The sequence below is a fragment of the Python bivittatus genome, unplaced genomic scaffold (genome assembly GCF_059951505.1).
Source record: "Python bivittatus isolate LINGU-HERP-01145 unplaced genomic scaffold, Pbiv_v1 ctg000980_np1212, whole genome shotgun sequence".
In the NCBI taxonomy this organism is placed as follows: domain Eukaryota; kingdom Metazoa; phylum Chordata; class Lepidosauria; order Squamata; family Pythonidae; genus Python; species Python bivittatus.
In genome coordinates this window covers 60,279,723-60,296,660 of record NW_028277125.1, presented here as the reverse complement: position 1 = coordinate 60,296,660, position 16,938 = coordinate 60,279,723, and the positions used below count along the sequence as shown (strand labels likewise).

The 16,938-nt window shown below is 37.5% G+C and overlaps 1 protein-coding gene across 3 annotated transcripts in view; it reads right to left on the bottom strand.

Moving 5' to 3' along the window:
- The window catches only part of ZRANB1 (zinc finger RANBP2-type containing 1), a 56,745-nt gene extending 44,814 nt beyond the window's left edge, over positions 1–11,931 (bottom strand). The window contains exon 1 of one of the 3 annotated variants that reach the window (XM_007431020.4): positions 11,799–11,931. The gene's annotated coding sequence lies outside the window, so the exon portion shown is untranslated. Of the gene's footprint in view, positions 1–3,622; positions 4,700–11,798 lie in introns of those variants that run through there. The other 2 variants (XM_025168436.2, XM_088131979.1) reach the window with 2 other exon arrangements.
- Between the last annotated feature and the right edge of the window lie 5,007 nt (positions 11,932–16,938).

Sequence of the window (16,938 nt, the reverse complement as noted above, 5' to 3'; positions counted from 1 at the left end):
AGTTTGGAGTGTGACTGTTTGAGGTTGTGGACAGGTGTCTTTTATACTGATAACAAGGTCAAACAGGTGCCATTACTACAGGTAACGAGTGGAGGACAGAGGAGCCTCTTAAAGAAGTAGTTACAGGTCTGTGAGAGCCAGACATCTTGCTTGTTTGTAGGTGACCAAATACTTATTTTCCACCATGATTTGCAAATACATTCTTTAAAAATCAGACAATGTGATTTTCTGGATTTTTTTCCCCCATTTTGTCTCTCATAGTTGAGGTATACCTATGATGAAAATTATAGGCCTCTCTCATCTTTTTAAGTGGGAGAACTTGCACAATTGGTGGCTGACTAAATACTTTTTTGCCCAACTGTATATGCTTGAAACTCTATGTTCCTATTATTATTCTAAAAGTTTTAGACAAGTATTTTATTCATACTTTTGCTAAGAAAAATAAGATATCCACCTTTTTTTCAGTACTCCCTAAAATTGTACCATATATTACAAACAAATTGTGAAAGGAGTGCAAAACAGTTTTATTTAACACAAAAACTGAACAAATCTGTTAAGAACTTTTTAAAAAACATGATTTTCTGAACACATTCAGAGGAAAGATGAGTTATATTTCTCTCAATGCAAATATCTGCTGATTTAGAGAAAGCATACGATAAAATGAATAGCCTTGAATTATTACATTTTTGCAAACATGGTGTTGAAGGTTGCAATAACAGCAATATTATATATGATGAAAGTAAAGCACGTGTAAGAATAAATGGAATGCTCAGCAAATGGCTCAACACTTTTAAGACAAGCATCTGTGGCATTCCCTTGATTGTTTAATGTATTAACAGTGAAAGTACAAGGAATACTTTGAGATGGATTTAGAACTGGATGAAAAATCATACCAAATGAGCATACATCAGTGTCTCCACATCAAGCAGGAGAGAAGTGTCAAATGGAGTACCACAGAGACCCATTGTAGGCCCTTTGCTATTCAACATAAATGACTTAGATGACAGGTAAAAAAAATATCAAATTTACAGATCACACTAAGGAAATAATAAACTCATTAGAGGACAGAAACAGGATTAGGAGGACCTTGACAAGCTGGAACAATGGGAAGTAACCCACAAGAATAATTCCAACAGGGAGAAACACAAAGCTAAACTTGGATAGGAAAAATCAAAGGCATAGGGGGGAGGGGGTAACCATATTAGGCACTGGTACATGCAAAAAGGATTTCAGTTTCTTGGCACAGCACAAACTGAACATGAGCAATAGAGTGATGCAACTCTCAAAAAAGCAAATGCAGTCTTAGGCTATATCAACAGAGTTAGTCTATTCCTCTCTATTCTGCACTAATCAGGCTACACCTAGAATACTCCATTCAGTTCTGAGCAATCATTTTAGGAAGAAACTGATAAATTGGATTGTGTCCAAAGTAGAGCAACCAAATTAAAAAGGAGCCTGGAAGAGAACACTTGGGGAATGGTTGGAGACATGGGTATGTTTAGCCTGGAGAAGAAGACTGCAAGGAGACATGACAGCTGTCTTCAAGTATCCAAAGGCTGTCATGTAGAAGAAAGGGAAGAACTGTTCAGAGTTGTTCCAGAAAACAAGACAAAAAACTATGTCCCAGTCAATCAAAAAATTGAAGCTGAAAAGAGGTTGGATATTTCAGGAAGATAACAATCAGAAAAATACCTCCAGATCAAGGTATTTAAGGATTCATCAAAACATACAATTTAACTGATTGGTTATTTATATGCTTTTATATTTATATTTATAACTTGGTGTTAATTCTTAGTGACCATATAGATAACCTGGTCTTTAAATCTTCCAACAGTACACTCATTGCCACTGTAATCAAGCCCATCTACCTTGCTGCTGGTTATCCTCTTCTTCTCTTTCCTCCCATCTTTCCCAGCATTACAGACTTCCCAAGAGACCTAGTATTGTGTCTAAAATATAATTTGCATATTGTGTCTAAAATATAATGTGAACCTTCATTTGTGTCTCAAGTGACAATTCTGGATTGATTTGTTCTGTATCTTTGTTTTCTTAGCTACTCATGGAATTCTCAAGAGTCTTCTCCAATACTAATGTTCAAAAGCATCAATACTCTTTCCATCCTGCTTCTTCAAAATCCAACTTTTGTTTCCATAGAGTGGCACAGAAAAAAATAACTGTCTGCAAGATTCTGATCTTTGTAGGTATAGACATGTGAATCTCTTTTCCAAGGCCTTTACTGCTACTCTACCAAGTACAGTGGTACCTTGGGTCATGAACGCTTCTGTTCACAACCAATTCAGGTCACGAACAGCACTGTTCGCAAAATTTTGCTTCCGTCCGCGAACTCCGCATCGGGTGACAAACAGGATCCGTGGCCATTTTCCCTGACGTGACACATGGTTGTGGCTTCCTGTAGGGAGGGGGACTCTCCCTCCAAGCAATAACCGCCTCCCCACCCGCCTTCCTGTCCTCCACGCCAGAAGTCACCTTGAGCAAGGTTGGCGTTCTCTCTCTTCGTACTGCACTGTACTGTATTTTGTTTCATATTTTTGTGGTTTTAAAAAAAAAATACATATGGTTCAGAACGGATTAACCGTAATTACATTGAACCTTATGGGAAAATTTGATTCTGGACGCGACCAAAATCGGTTGGCGACCAAATTCGTAGGGGTCAGAACGGATTAACCGTATTTACATTGAACCTTATGGGAAAATTTGATTCGGGTCACAACCAATTCAGGTCGCGACCAGAGTCGCGGAATGAATTAAGTTCGTGACCCGAGGTACCACTGTACTAATCTATAGTATATTTCTTAAGACTGCTGGTTCTTTTACTGTTGAGAGTTGATCCTAAAAGGCAGAAGGTATTCACTACTTTAATATCTTCACTGTCAGTTCTAAGACTGCTTGCTATACCTGCTGTTATTAATTTGGCCTTCTTTATATTTACTCTTACTCCAATTTTTTTCACTGAATTCCTTGATTTTCAACACTGGAGCTTACAGATCACTTCCATTTTCAACTATCAGAGTAACATCATAAACATAATACAGGTTATTGACACTTCTTCATCCAGTGTTAAAGTCCTGCTAATCTTCTTCCATTCCAACTTCCCTCAGTATATATTCTCTTTCTGGAGAATGGCAATTCCTTCTAGCCACAGTTTTCTTCATATTCCCCTTCCTCTTGACTTATTTACTCTTCTTTCATGAACAATTGTATGAAAAAGTTTAATCACCCCTAGTTAAATTATCTATAGGAAATTGTGACTCTATAGAGTTGACATTGTGAAAAAAAAAAAGAGGTAAGAAAAGGCAATGTATAAATTGGAATACAAATGTGTTGGAAGCAAGTGCAGTTTGCCAGGGTAGAAACGTATGGAGAGATATAATATACTGTATGTGTTGGTATAAATTAGTTTTAGCTGTTTACTTTCCAAAAAAATATCATACAGTTAGTTTCTTTAGCTTGCTACATCTCACTGCTTTTGTTCTAATCCACCAAAGGAATAGCTTAATAGGTACATAAATATGTATACAGCTAGCATATTACCTATACTCTCTCCTCAACAGCTACTCAAACTACTATTATAAGGTTTTTGCAAAACTACCATTGTACTTGCCTGGAACCTGCAGCTATAGCAGAATACAGCAGCCACAGGATTCTGAGGTGAAACCTGGCTATTGTGAGATTGTGGGGAGCCTGGGAAAAGGATGGAAGGGAGAGTAGACATAAACACTCAAGAGATGAAGAGAAGTAAAGTGACAGCTTATTTTATAAATGGCAATTTAGTCTGGGTGGCAAGAAACCTGGGAAGAAGCATTCCAAATCATTCAAAGAGATCCAACTTTAATTGAAATCACTATAAATAAGGGTGAGAAATTCCTCTTACTGTCAGCCTTGCAAGGTAGATCAGACAGGAAACATGGCCAGATGATTCTACTTTACTGCAAGGTTACATTAACAGAATCTTGCAAGTCTGAAAGTACATTTCCCCTCCCATCACCTTTACAGCCCAAGAAACTAGAGAGGGTCCCTTCTGAGCCACTTGCCCTTCCCACATTCCTGCTGCAGGCTAAGTTTCCTTTTATCTGACTGTTCCCTTGGCTGCGTCTCTTTGCCCACGTACCATTACACTTAGACTTTCTAAGATTCTGTATCTACCCCAGACTAGCATTAAAGTTATCTTATAGAAATTTGTGTAGTTTTGCTATCTTGATCTGGCCCAACTGCATAGGCTTGATAGTTATGCGCACACAGTATTGCATAGACTTTCTGCAGCCATTGCACTGGCTACTTACTAGCTATCTGTACAGGCTTAAGGTTTTGCTAAGAGTAGGTAAAGTTTTTTAATTTAAGTTAAGGAGTAGGTAAAGTTTTTTAATTTAGGACCAGATTACCTGACAAGGATATGATTATATGGACATAGCTATGATCCTTGAGGCTCAAAATCCTTCTCCAATTTGGTGATAATATTTGAGGATTGTCATAGAATTGAGGTAATGTACATGAAGTACTTCAAATTGGGATACTATACATTAAGCACTACATTTCCCCATAATTGTTACTCTAAATACTTTTGCTATTTTTTTTTTAAATTTGACATTGCTTCTCTTTATATTAGGCAGAAGCATTTTGTAAAAAAATATTATTGAAAACATTTGGCTCCCAATTTTTATGGATGGTACCTGCTCAGAACCAGAATCTGAAAAAAAAGTCTTATCGTTCCTTTCTAATGTAATCCCAAACATAGCAGCTTAACCCACAAATTTCTATAGTGGAAACAAGGTAAATATGTTACAGGACTGTAACTTTAATGTCTATTTGCTCAATCGCTAACTCATTTGCAGAGGTAGGGTTTAGTTTTGTAGAATATACTTGTTTACATTCTATTTGTTCATTTGTCAACAAAACAAATTCAGTATTATAAAGATAATAAGTCTGTAGCGTTCTCCTTACCAAACAAGATGAAAACCAGTAGCATTGCAACCCAAATGTCTCACATTCAAAGGTGGAGCATACTTCATTAAATTAATTTTCTGACCAAAAGCAATCAACAAAGAAATCAGCTTATCACTAGAAACAGTATACTTAAATTGTTGAAGATTGGTGGTTTTAGCACATGGAATGCTTCTTGAAATTTATAAAACAAATGATTTGTGCATGAATATATACAAAACCTCTTACTGAGCTACCAGTTCTTGTATAAGAATAAAAAGTACAATCAATCCTCACATTATTTGTTTATACTTACATCATAATTTGAAATGGAAAAATGGAAAAAAGCTATTTAGTTTTGGCAGCATTATACAGACTATAATATAATCTATTGCACATTTGTTTGTGAATAAGCCTATTAAACTCAGTACAAGATACTGCTAAGCAAGTATGTAACTGCTATATGCTGGATGTTTAATAATAACATCTTAGTATAAAAACTTAATCTGTTCACTATCTTTATAAATGGAGTTTCCTTGTTTTGTTACAAAAATTGCAAATATGTCTGTACTATATTCTACCACATATTTTAGATATGAATGGAACAAATACACAATCACATCAGTCTACTCTATCTGAAATGTGACATATTTAACAACAAAGTAACACAAACCAAGATGGCTTGGGAGAATCTTACAGGCATTGGATTAGTAGCAATAATAAATGGAAATATATCTATGCCAAGTAAATAAGAATTCCATCAAATGAATCAAGATAACAATGCAGAAGATATTAAGGGAAAATAACACATTTTAGTACAGGAAGGGAGACACTATGGTCGATATAAAATCTAAAATGTATTTATCATCAGGTTATACATTAAGTTCTCTAAAAGTATAAATATTTGAAAATGTACAATGGAAGTTGTAGCACCTTTCCTCCCCCATGATAAGCCACTACTTAAATTAGACTAGAACTGCAAAAGTACTCTATAATGTAGCAAGAACCTGAAGCTGAAAAAGTGCAAAACTGTGAGCAGAGAAACATATCCATTTGTTCAAGAGTTCTTCAAATCAAAGCAATTTTAAAATTAATAATTATTGCTTAACCATGCAGCAATGCAAAGTTCTCTACGAAACTTATCTGAAAAGACCATTATTTCTTATTAGTTTAATTACAAACATATCAAACAGTATCTTAGTATAATATCCTACTTTTCATGTTAAAACTGAACAGATAACACTAGTTATGCAATATTTTTACTTTTTCCATCATTGTAACTTTCATGTAAATTAAAACCACTGCTGAGAAAATGGGTTGCAGGCCTTTTCAATTTAAATCTGTTCTAGTTCTTTGTACTATCAACTTCTAACTTTAATCTACTGCTTTGTTAAGTAGTACTGTTTATTTTTGCTTCTCTGTCTTCCAAGGGATTTGTGAGTTCTGAAGCACATTAGGGACACAGATTACTTACTATGTGTTTATTTTTTTTTCAGAGAGAGCAATCTCCATTACTGGTTTGTCCCATGAGGACTTTGCATTATATGAAATAGAAAGCTAGTTTTAACAAACTTATCCATGTACTTTTATATTTACTAAACAGTGAAAAACATCACAAATGAAATTAAAGGAAATAGAGCGCACATTACACCTTTCAAAAGTCTTCTTGAACGCCATTTCTAAGAATCCATACAGTAATTCAAAAGGTTACACACATACTGACCTTGACATTACTATTTTATGATTGCTGAACACAACTTGTTTTTTATGTATTCTATAACTATGTACCATTTTAACTCTCTCAGTGCTAAAACTTCTGTTAATCTTCTCCAAACTCACCTGAAATCCTTATTTTTATGTAAACAAATTTCTCACCTACAGTACTAGTGATACATTAATACACTACACTGAGACATAAACTAAGGCAGAATTTTAACTTTTCATTTGATATCTCAAATGTCTCACCAGTACTTGGATGTTGTCTGTGTGTTCATGGGAGCATATTTACAATTTATTATAAGAATTTTTCTTTTTATGAGTCTTTTGAAATGGGTATTTTGTATGTTTATAGCATGTTTTCTTTTTTTGTTTTGTGTTTGGGATGGGGGTTGTATTTCTGGAATCTTTTTATGGGGTATGTACTTCATATTGTTATGCAGGCAGGATGTATTTATGGGATCAAAGGAAGGGTGTTTTGGCTGTATATTAGTTGTGAGTGCTAATAGGACTTAGACAAGCAGATGCATATGTCCCATCAGATCCAGCAGAAAGGGCATGTTGCGTCTCCCTTCTAGGAAGAAACATCATCTGATGGGACCCAGGAGAAGAGCCTTTTCTGTCACAGCGTCCGCCGTTTGGAACATATCCCCTTGAGGTGAGATTAGCCTGCAGCTTGTTGGCCTTCTAGAAGAGCCTGAAAACATGGCTTTGTCATCTGACCTGGGGATTCAGTGATGTTGGTGGAATGCTGCTAAGTGGTTGTACTTTTAAGAAAATGAATGGCGCTCTACCACTGACCATGTTTTTACATTTCTAGTAGTTTTTAAAATTATTTTTGCAGGGCTTTTTTTGGTTGATTTTGTACTGTTTTCTGGATTTTTAACTTTTGTAAGCCGCCCAGAACCACAGTAATGAGATGGGCAGCTCTATTAATTAATTAAAGTAACATTCTGTACTTTACAGCTGAAGTTGAAAAGGTCCTTAGGAGCAGGCATCAGTAAACACTGCATCTGAATGCCATGCGATCCAAGGAAAATATATCTTTGAATTAAGGCCACTAGTCACCTATACCTCCTACAAAGTTATTTGTTATACCCACTGACACTTCCTTAACTCAATCACATAGCTTAGCTACATTTTTTCTGGGGGGGAACCCTTCTATAAGAAGGCACTGATAAATGCAATATGCACACCCATGCTTTAAATCCAAAGCATAGTAGAACCCTAATAGAGCATGTATTTTGCCTATGCATATTTTTCTGAGCATCCCTAAACCAGAATTTGTAAGCCTAATTTCAACTTGTAGTTTGGTGCTAAACAAACCATGGTTTATTGCTTGAAATGGAATCAGAAATTCATATAAACCACAACTGATAAAACAAATCCTCGCTTAACTTTATATATGAATTAGAATAGCCCTCTGTGTTTTTAATGGGCAAATAAAATGCAGCAAAAAACAGAATTATCTGTACACCTTGACAAACAAAATTAAAGCTACATATGTTAATATGACAATTCTTTGGTTTCTATTACAACTGTATGTAGTAATCAACATGGCACCATAAGTAATACAAAAATCAATTTATGAGAACTTTTGATCATTTTACTCTCTTCTATACTCTGCCACAGAGCAAGCAGTCAAAAGTCTCAAAATGTGATGCTTGATACAAGTGAGTATAACTGCTATTCAGAAAAATTCCAAGTCCCAATGGGCTTATTTAATTATGGTGTATCTCTAGTGACTGGGCTAATTTGGAATAACTCTTCTCATTAAACAGGTACAGCAAATACATACATCAGGAATAACACATACCAATATAGCTGTTTCATTCTACCATGAATGGCAAACCAGAACAATAATTATCACTTCCTTCCTTTCCATAAACAAGGCTTTATACGTGCTAGCTTAAAATGAATAGCACAATCTTCACCACCACTATTCTGAGCTGTATTATGGTACTTTAAAATGCAAATATTGAATACAGATGATCATACATGGATTTGATCAACACAAATTCATTAGTTGCAACAATATCTGCCACCAGGAAGATTTGGCTAAACACAAACAGTAATTCTGCTGAAGCTACAATGTATTAGGCTTTCAGTCTCTCAAAACAAAGCTTTTAGGCTTGTTTTACTTCAAACAGGAAAATATATTTGAAATGGATGCTTTTATTATTGCATCACTTAAAATAGATTTTAAGTATGGCAGTGTGATCATCCCAATATTATTTGTCCTGCGCCAATTACCTATGCCTCTCAAAACTCAATTTAGGTGCTCATTCCCATTTCTAAAGCCTTAAAGAGCAATTAACCAAAGTGCAAGGCTGTTTTGTTTCTGGCCTCAACAACGCAAAAGCTTTGCTTATGGAGGCCTGCACAATCCAAACATTAAATATTTTAGATGTCAAGATTTGGCTCTATAAAGAGGTTTTTGCAATGGACTCCAAGCTGCCCATTAGGTTTACTTTTCTTTTTCTTTCTCTCTTTCTTTGGTGGAGATTGTTTTTCCTTGCCATCTGTTGTTGAAAAATATTACACAGTTGTTTATTTCTCCTTTTAATGTTTCTTTTTATTATTTATAGCAAGATATTGTTTTTATTTGTATTTCATCTTATACAGTATTGTAGCCATTTTGGTTTCTCTTTGAATAAGTAGGTTTTTTTCCTATAAAAAACTTCATTTCCAATGAGTTTTAGGGCATAAAATTAATAATTTAATAAATACAAATAATTTGAGAAGTCTGGTTCTGGTATCATGAATAGTGGTGTTTACTTATTCCTTTGTGATTTCAATGTAATAGGATTCCACAATATCTTATTACAGGTTTCAGGAACCTTTGCAGCTGATGGATACTACTGTATAATTTCATGCCACTCTACAAGTCCCTAAATAACTTGAGAAATGAAAATATAAAATATAACATAAATTAAAATGCTATAAATGTCAAGACCTCGTGAGATTTCACACAAGAATACAAATATCATGTAAAATTGGCTTTTTCTGTAAGTCAGTGGATGCCACCTATTGTCACTGTGGGCACCTCAGAATCAGTGGGTATCAAACTGCCAATCGCCAATCAACTGGAAGTTCATAAGCAGAATTATCTCAAAACTAAGAATTAAAAAAGAAACAAAATTTCTTGAATTAGAACTTCATAGATTGAAATAGAAAAAGCTTCATTATAATTGCAAGAAATAAGGTATTTTAAACAGCAAAACTAGAATTGAATAATTGCTACTGTTCAATGGCACTAATTTCTGTTCAACTGTATCCCTTCATGAATATAACAGCTAGATAAATATTGCCTCTCAAATCATAGAATGTATAAAAGGAAGAAGTATGTATCCATTATGTCACCTCCCATGAGTTTGAGGAGAGGCATCTCCTGATTATACAAAAACGTACACAATTATAAAACCCTATGACATTGTCAAGAATTGTATCCAGACTATGTTTTGGTCATTCTGCTCATCCTAACTTCTATGCTGATGGCTAAGACAAAGAGATTGCCTTATATAATAAGTTTTAAATAATATATTGAGAATGATACTAAAATGTCAGAAAAATATTATAATAAGAGTGAAAAAGAAGAGACACAAAAAAATAACATACATTCTCAAACAAACAAAACCAGCATGGGGAACATACAAACCTCAGAGAGTATCATCTGTAGTAGTCCAGGCATCCCTAAAGTGACTTGAATGACCTCTAAAAAACCTTTGTTGCAATATTAGAAGAATCTTAGGAGTTGTTTTAAGCCAGAACTAATTAACACAAATTCTCATACTGGCTTAATGCATTTTACCAAACCTGAACAAATCAAAGATGTAGCCTATTGTTAAAAAAAAATCTACTCAGCTGTACAAAATCATATCAATGTCACTTTAAGCAATGATAAAGAATTTAACCTCTGTACCTTAAAAATCCAGTGTTTATGACAAGCTGTTTTGCAATACACAGTCAGGCACAGGTTATAGCTATGAATAATGACAGAGGAGGAAAAACAGCAGAGGTATGACCTCACTATAGTAAGAAGTAGATACTGCAGCAATGAATGTAGATAACTAAGAACACAAAGCACCTGTCTGAGGCATTTGCAAAATGTTATATATACATACATACATACATATATATAAATAAAATAAAATAAAAGCTTGAACACAACAATGGTAAATGGGCTATTTTACAACATAACCAAAGCATTATTGCACTGAATTCCCCCTTTAAATACAGAAGTGATGCTACCAAGGCAGAGCACACTGCCCATCAGACAACTCACGCACATGAAGGTAAACAAAACAAGAGTTACAGTATCCAGTGGCTTCCCAAAAGCCTCAGAGGCAATGAGTGTGACTCAGTACACATGATCGACAGCATATAATATTTAAAGCCAACTCTCTCACTAGCAACCACCAAAGGGTGGAATGCCTAGTAAACAACCAAGTTGCAACAGAATCCATCCCTCCCGAGCAGGTGCCGGGAGGTCCCAGAAGTATTGCGAGGGGGGGGGGGAGGTCCACGACCGAGACCAAGCCATCCCAACCTCCCCGTTTCTTCAGAGGGACCTCGAGTCAAATCACGCTGAAGGAAGTTTTAGAACATCCCACTGCTCTCCTCAGCGCCCTTCGCGGCTCGGGCGAGAGCTCCACGGGCGAAAAATACAAGGAAGAACTGAGACTCTCACGGGACAGGACCCGAAAGAACTATTCGGACGAGCTCTCATTTTAAACAAAACGTAACCGGGGGTGGCGTGGGGGATGATAAAGCCCCTCCCAGAGCGAGCGGCCTTTGGACTTCTTCCCACTTTGGCAACCCAAAAGCGGGCTGACCCTGTCAACGCGGGGGTATGGAGGAGTGGTACGTGAGAAAGGCCCAGGACTCAGGTAAGATCCAGGAACAGAAGGGACCAAGGAGTTAATCTCCCTTCCCTGAAGTGCCACCGGACGCCTCGCCTCCGCTCCTTCCAAGGGGAAACTCCATAGCCTTGATCGATGAACTGCCTCGCGTTCAAACCCGGACGGGGGGATTTAAAAGAGGGGTTCGATGTGAGGGAATTTGTCCAAGTTCCGAAAGGCTAGTAAGCATTATATCCCTCCCATCGCAGGGCGGCTGAGGAAAGGAAAGGAAAGCTTCCGTACCTTGCAAGGCTGTCCCTGGATCCCGCGACCGTCTCCTCAGCAGCTGCCGCCCGTGCCCCTCATCCACATCCCACCCACCCATGCACTGCGCCGCACCGCAAGCTGCGGCTAGTTGCGGCCTCCTGCTCCCCCCCGGCTCAGGACATGGTTTCTTCCTGGGTGGCTCGAAGGACGTAGTTAGTCGAAGGACGCTACCACCCAAACGGGAGGGGGAGTCAAAGGACGAGCGAAGGCGATCCCGCCACCCCGTAACCTATCCCTGCTCGCCTAATGGCGGCGGCTGGAGTGGCCCAAAGCAAAATAAACCCCCATACGGCAAAGTGACTGGAGCTCGCACGTCAGCCAGCCCGGCCTGCAGCCCTGCCGCACGCTCATTCGCCAAGAAAGCTCTGCCAGTCAGCCAATAGAACAGCGTCTTTTTGAAGACGAACAGCTGATGTCATTCCAATCTTTGGGGCTCTGATTCTGGGGATGCTCGAGGAGTCTATCCTGATCTTCTCTCCAGGCTTAAAAAGGGGGCGAGGAGAAACCCTCGCGCGCGCTTTTCGCCCTTCTCCAGAGCACTCGCCAGACAACCTTCGCGGCTGGCAAGCAGCCTTTTTGTCGTTGCCTTCTCGTTTTGCGCTCTGCGAAAGAGAGTCGCTGGGGCTGTTCCGAAAGAAGCTCCTCGTCCTTACGAACTGGTGGCTGGCAGCGCTATCGACTTAGAGCTCTCTGCGACATCCCTCATTCCCTCCAACCTCTGCTTCCTGTTGCAGTCCTGACAGGTGCTACTCATTCTCAGATCACTTGACGCCTTAATATTGTATGCACGCGCACAAAGAGACTCGCTGTTCTGTGTAACTGCATTAAAGAACCTGTCTTGCAGGAAGCAAAATCTTTGGTTAAGGCATCAGGCTAGAAACCGGGAGACTTGAGTTCTAGTCCTGCCTTGGGCATAAAGCCAGCTGGGTGACCTTGGGCCAGTCACTCTCTCTCAGCCCTAAGAGGAAGCTAATAGCAAACCACTTCCAAAATCTTGCCAAGAAAACTGCAGGGGCTTCTCCAGGCAGTTGCCATGGAGTCAACACTGACTCAAAAGTCCACACATAAAAAATCAAATATTGCTTATTGACAGCAATCAAAATTGCCCAAAGAGTTGAAAACTCCAATCCCAGATAGGATGCTAAGGCTTTATAGCCAACTCCTATAAGGACAGAGGGGTGTGGGGGGCTGAGCAATGGCAAAGGGATGGAGCGGAGGCTAGTGGTACCCCAGATAAACTAAGGCAGGGGAGCTTTCAGAGTGAGACACAAAGCAAAGTGCCTTCTGTGTCTCTATCCTCCCCCCTGGACAGCCGATGGTGATTCTGGAAAGGTCTAAGGTAGGTAAGGCACTGCCCACTTCAGCTACCTGACACTGGTTTTGCTGGACCTTGGGACTTTCTCCATAACATGTGACAGCTACTTCTGACAAGGTCATAGTCAAACAGCTTGTAACTAGGCTAGTCTTATAATAAGAGATAGGTCAAAACTCTCTCTCCCACCCAAAGGGACAGCAGCTTTCAACCCATTGCATCACACCAGAGGGAGGAAAACTAGCAAGAATTTTAACCTTGATTTTGCTATAAATTGGGCCTCCATTTGACACACAGCAGTCACTGGAATTCTTTTGTAACTGTTTCATTCCTTTTGCAATAAACTTAATTATCAGAGACCTGTGTCCTTGAATGCCTGCCTAAACCTGCTTCCAGTTCTAGAGTTTGCTGAGAGAAGCCTGGCAAAACACATGCCAGCTACAACTGGACCATGGTCTCAGTAGTAGTTCATATTTTTGCCAATTGAACCATTAATGTAAAATGTTAGTGCTGTTGTAGACAGTATTCCAATGCATTACAAGATAAATTATTTTGATTTTGCTGTAGTCTGTTTAAATGAAGGAAGAGGCAGAGTATGCTACATCTGGGCATTTGGATCCTTTCTACTGTTGTAATCTTCTTGCTGCTGTATCCAGCAGGTAGTCTTTATGAGAAGAAAGTGAACAGGTATGTTGACTGAATCTAGAATCTCATGGTTATCAACTGCAGCCAGATTCAAAATAGCGCAGGGGACAAAATGAATTGGGTTACTTGTATACACTGGGGTGATTTAAGTACACAAATAGAAATGTACATTTAAATTAGTATATGTCAGGGATTCTAAATGTTTGATTTATATGTAAATGTTGCTATTGATAAATTGGAGATACTTGCTGATATATTTACTACAAGGAATTATTATATTCCAAAAAAATCATACTTTCTTAAAATGTTCTCCTTCCACTATTTTCATTAAGTTGCTAATCCAGCCTCATTTTTCTTTTCCTGTAATGCTGAGGTGGGGAATTTCCAACCAACAGACAAAATTTCACTGGAGAGTCTTTCAAAATGCCTGAACATGGGTCCATTCTGCTTTTTTGTTCTTAAAGTATCTGCCCTTGGGTATTTTTTTAATATCCTCCCTTGTAACACATTTTTTCTTCCTTATTCAAATTTACTTCTCTATTCCTCCATTTTCACCATTTATGCTCTGCAGTTTCTCCAAATGTCCTATTTCTTGGTTTCCTCCTAAGTTTTAACTTTCATTTTTCTCTTTCAATAACATTAATTGAATATCATGCATTATAATTTAAGTGTACTGCTTGATTCTTCCTCTTCTTTGTCTTTGCATGCATTGTGAAGGTATCATGCAGTTACCTAGGGAACAACTGCTAAAATTCTAATATATCTATCTCAAATTGACTCTTCTAAAATATCCCCTCAAATTCAGTTCTTAATTGTCTGCATGGTTAATTTATCTTGTTGATTATTTTTATTATTTTATTATTCCTTAGTTTATTATTCTGTTCATTAATTCCATTATTCTTGGCTAAAATTTAGTTGTTTCCTTTTTCTAATAATCCTATATGTCTAAAATTTCAATATTAGTCTTGTCTTTGAAGCAACTTCACTTTCTTGCTAGTACTATGCAATTAGAAGATGGGCACTTAAGCATCACTGCAGGAGTGTCCATCTATGTTTGTAGCTTCCACCCAGAACAAACACACACACACACACACACACACATCTCCAATTAGGCCCTACGAGCCAGTCTGCTTGTCAGGCAGAACTTGAAACTTAATGTTTACCAACAAAGCATTTCTTAGATTACAATATCCATACTTTCAAACCAGCCCCACAAAAAAGGCACATTGGTAAGCAAAAGTAATTTTGTGTGTGACCAGATCTGAAAAGAAAATGGCAAAGTATTATATGGTCAACAGAATCCATCCCAGTGTATTATTTCCTCTCACACACTTTGGGCAGTAAGTCTGTCTTTGTTTACAGTCAGCATTGGATTCTAAAATAGCTACTCATTTGCAACGAGATTGCCCAAAATACACAAGGATCTGCAATAAATCCACAATTTTGACCCTGTTTTCTCCCAGGTATTGGTATTACAAGACCTACTAATGCAACCTAATTCAGAATTGATGTGAAGAATTCATTCTGCTTATCCTTTGACATCCTTTTAGCTACCATCTGCCAACAATGAATTTCTATATGCTAAATAAAACAAATTTCAGTTTTGATTGAGAAGAATAAACAATAACTTCTTTAAAAAGTTCAATGGTACCAGCTCTGACCTGAATCATTATGTTTTATTCTACTACCCACGTTAACCCAGCAATACTAAATTGTTTGTATAATGAATTCTTGTTTACATATGCCTTTAAAGTAATTGTCACATACTGTATTTTTCAATTTCAATTTTATTTTTTGTTTGTTATTATATATGAGGGGTTGGGGGGGAAGGAATTACATTTTATGCACCTGAAAAAGTGGATACTACTAGATGAAATAAATCCTACAGTCTTTAAATCTTTAAATCTTTCACTCTTTTTTATTTTTTATACTTTGCTTTTCTGTACTTTTCTATTCTTCCAATTCTAGCTTGTTAAAACTTTGCTTTTCATCTTCTCTTTCTCTCATCTTTGGCCTTTTCCTGTTGCTGCACACACTGCTAATACTTTCCTCTTAATGTAGTTCTTTCTGTCTAATACTTCATTTTTTTTCTAAATAAAGCTTTAGGGGGGAAATCTTTCTCACTTGATTTTCCTGTTTGGACTTCCATTTGTTTACGAGGGCTTGTAATTCTTTTATACTTGAACAAAATTTGTAGGGAATGTAATATGATGGAATTAAAAAGAGGTTTTTCTTCAGCTTTTAAATACAAGTTACATTAAACTGAATGGAGACATCTGTTATTACACAACATCATTTAAAGTGTTTATAAAGCAGTCCTCTGTCTTTACATTCACAGGAAATGGTGATTTGAGTGGCATAGACTGGGAACAAACACAATAGGGAGGGTGCAAATTAGTAAGGATGTGGGAAAAAGTCTTGCTAATTTGAACACCTTCATACAGGCATTAATGAAGTATCTCTAGAATATTGGAGGAACCGTCTGAAGAGCTGTCGGGATGTCTCTGAGTTCTCTTTAAGAGGTCCTGGAGGAGCAGTCAGAGGACTGGGGAAGAGCAAATGTGGTCCCTCTCTTCAAAAAAGAAAAAGAAGAGGATCCCAGTAATAATTGATCTGTGACCCTAATATCAATACCTGGAAAGACATTACAGAGGATGATAAAGTAGACCATTTGTAAGCACCTTGAAGGCAATATAATTGTTAGCTTTGTCAAAAATAGGTCACATGAGAGAAATCTTGTCTCCTTTGACAGAGTACCTATTTTAGTGGACAAGGGGAAAGTTATGGATATAATCTACCTTGATTCCAGTACAGATTTTGACAAGTTCCACAAGATATTCTTATTAGCAAAATATTAACATGTGGTTAGGTGGCTCTATGGTAAGGTGGGTCCATAACTGACTGGCTAACTGCACTGAAAATTCAGCACTGATGGCTCTACTTTGAGTCAGAGAGCCCTAATCAGTGGGGTCCTGGTCTTTAATGACCAGTAACATGAGCCAGGGGTGTGAGACAGCTGCTAAAAGGGCTATTGCAGTTTTGGACTACATTAGAAGAAACATTGTATCAAAGTCCTTACTCCCCTCTGTTCTGCACTGGCAAGACCATAACTGGTGTATTGAGCACTGCATTTTCAGAAGGATATTGACAGAACAGGTT